Consider the following 3,426-nt stretch of genomic DNA (forward strand, 5'->3'; position numbering starts at 1 on the left):
GCCTCTGGCCGCCTTCTCTGCCCCATGCTCCCAGGGGCCTTGCGGGGGAGGGCTACTCCATCCCTTTGGAGTTGGGTATGTGTGTAGTTCTCACTGGGCTTTGAGGGCTGGGGACACAGCTCTCCATGGGCAGGCATAGCTGCTCAGGACATGCCCCTGCCTGCCACATTGTCTCTCACGGGGTGGGCTGGTGATCACTGAAGAGTGACTATGGGAGATGGCTGAAGCTAGCTTGACAGTTGCAGCCATTGGGAACCCAGTAACAAACCATTTGTCTTCTGTCAAGTTCAGTTGTCCCACACATGCAAATGTGCAAGTCTTGTCTCTCAGTCTACTCAGGCAACATGTTGATTCTTGCGGTTCTTGAGACAGGGTTTTGCTGCGTAGCTCAGACTGGCACAGAACTCCATATACAGCCCAGACTGGCCTCAGATTCTTACCAGTCTTCCTGCTTCAGCCTCCCAGTTTCTGGAATTACAGGTTTGTGCTTCTATGCCTGACTAAAAAGTTCTTTTAAAATTTATTTAATTTTTTTTCTTATTTTTAATTAAGTATATGAGTGCAGATGCCCATGGAGGCCAGAAGAGGGCATCAGATCCCCTGGAGCTAGAGTTAGAGGTTGTTAGCGCCCATCTCTCCAGCTCCATGTACTACTCACCCACCCCTTTACTTTTTTTTTTCTGAGACAGGGTTTCTCTGTGTAGCTTTGGACCCTGTCCTGGAACAACTCACTCTGAAGACCAGGCTATCCTGAAACTCAGAGATCCACCTGCCTCTGCCTCCCGAATGCTAGGATTAAAGGTGTGCACCACCACCGTTCGGCCTTCCCCACTTTCTTCCTGCTGTGACCACTACTATAGTGATCAAGGCAGTACAGCTGTCTCTGACAAACTGATTTAGTTTGTTTTGTGTGTGCATCTGATAGTGCAACTCCTGGGTCATACCATAGCTCCATTTGATTTGATTTAGTTTGTTTTGTGTGTGCATCTGATAGTGCAACTCCTGGGTCATACCATAGCTCCATTTGATTTGATTTAGTTTTGTTTGATTTGGGGGTTTTTTGTTTGTTGTTTTGTTTTGTTTTTTAAATATACTTAGGTTTCATTTTTTTCTTTTTTTATTACTGTTAAGAGATTTTGATTCATTTTACATACCAACCATAGATTCCCCTCACCACCCTCCTCTCACCCCCAGCCTTCCCCGCCAGCCTACCCCCATTCCCATCTCCTCCAAGGCAAGGTCTCCCATGGGGAGTCAGCAGAGCCTGGCACACTCAGCTGAGGCAGGCCCCTCAGCCCTGCAACAAGGCTGCACAAAGTGTCCCACCATAGGTACTAGGCTCCAAAAGGCCTGTTCATGCACCAGGGACAGGTCCTGATTCCACTGCCTGGAGCCCCCCTAAGCAGTTCAAGCTAAACAACTATCTTGCCTATCCAGAGGGCCTAGTCCAGTTCCCCGGGGGCTCAGCTACTGGTCCACAGTTCAGGTGTTTCCACTAGTTTGGTTGGCTGTCTCTGTACATTTTCCCATCATGATCTCTATGTCTCTTGCTCATAGAATCCCTCCTCTCTCATCAATTGGACTCCTGGAGCTCGGCTTGGCACCCAGCTCTATATCTGCTTCCATCAGTCACTGGATGAGGGATCTATGATGACAGTTAGGATATTCAGCCATCTGATCAACAGAGTAGGCCAGTTCAGGCACCCTGTTTCTCCCTATTTGCATGGTGTCTTCTCAATCATACCACAAGGACACACGGTCAACTATGTTCATAGCAGCACTGTTCGTAATAGCTAGAACCTGAAAACAACTTAGATGCCCCTCAACTGAAGAATGGATTAAGAAAATGTGGTACATATACATAGTGGAGTACTACTCAGCAGAGAAAAACAATGACTTAAAATATGCAGGCAAATGGATGGAACTAGAAAATATCCTGAATGAGGTAACCCAGACTCAGAAGGACAAACATGGTATGATTTTTGGTTTTTTGAGACAGGGTTTCTTTTTGTAGCCCTGACTGTCCTGGAACTTGCCCTGTGGAGCAGGCTGGCCTCAAATTCAGAGATCTGCCTGCCGCTGCATCCAGAGTGCTGGGATTAAAGGTGTGTACCACCACTACCTGGCATGGTTTTTTTAGAGCAGAGACAGGCAGATCTCTGTAAGTCCCAGGAAAGGCGCAGAGCTACACAAAGAAACCTTGTCTCGAAAAACCAAAAAAAAAAAAAAAAAAAAAAAAGTGATTTTAAAAATACTCTTAATCCCAGCATTTAGGAGGCAAGCAGGTATCTGTGAGTTTGAGGCCAGCCTGGTCTATATAGCAATTTCAGGCAAGCCAAAACTACAACGTGAGACCCTGCTTCTAAAACGTCAAGTAAGTAAATAATGGCTGAAGACGTGAATCAGTGGTTAAGAGCACTAGCTGCTCTTACTAAAGACCTGGGTTTGGTTCTCAGTATCCACATGACAGTTCACAATTGTTACTCACACTACATAAAATACAAATCTTAAAAATAGCTAGACGGTGGTGACACTCAGGAGGCAGAGGCCGACAGATCGCTTGAGTTCCAGGACAGCCACAGAGAAAGTTCCAGGACACAGAGAAACCTTGTCTCAAAAAAACAGAATAAGTAAGTAAATAAATAAATAAAAATAAAACCTCAAAGCTTTCACATTTGCCGCACCACACAGCCAGTCTCTTCTCTAGAATTTGACCAGCCACCCTTCTCTCAAGCACTTTTAGTCATGGAAATTATTTTGTCAATTTCACTTTGAAGATTTCAACCTTTTATAATTTGGGGTGTTTTTCGTTTGTTTGTTTGTTTGTTTTTTGAGAAAGGGTTTCTCTGTAGCTTTGGAGCCTGTCCTGGACTAGCTCTGTAGCCCAGGCTGGCCTTGAACTCACAGAGATCCACCTGGCTCTGCCTCCCGAGTGCTGGGATTACAGGCGTGCGCCATGGCCCGGCGTCGGTAGGGGTTTTAAACTTTAGAGATTTTGGTCTCTTGGGGTTGGTTTTGTTTTCAGCCCTTTTTGTACTAGGAAGAGCTCCACCACTGAGCCTTTCCCCTCTCCTGAGATTTCAGGTGCGACTCTTCCAAAGTCATGCTTGACCACTGCAAGCAGAGATCATCCTCACTCACACTACTCAGTGTGGGCAGGAGGAAGATTACACTTTGAAAGCCCCTTTAAGACTTGTCTTGGCGCAAAGTGTAATGGCACACAGCTTTACGATGCCTGTAGTCCCAACATGCAGGCAGTAGAGTATGGCCAAGGTTCCAGGCTGTCCAGGGCTACAGTAGCAAGACCCTGGTTTTTTGGAAGGCCATATTAGAGATTGACTAAGGACCCCCTGCAGGACTGAGCATGTGAATGAACTGCCCCATACACAGGAAGCAGTCTAGCATCATGGGTTCATAGAACAGCTA

The sequence above is a fragment of the Onychomys torridus genome, chromosome 1 (genome assembly GCF_903995425.1).
Source record: "Onychomys torridus chromosome 1, mOncTor1.1, whole genome shotgun sequence".
In the NCBI taxonomy this organism is placed as follows: Eukaryota; Metazoa; Chordata; class Mammalia; order Rodentia; family Cricetidae; genus Onychomys; species Onychomys torridus.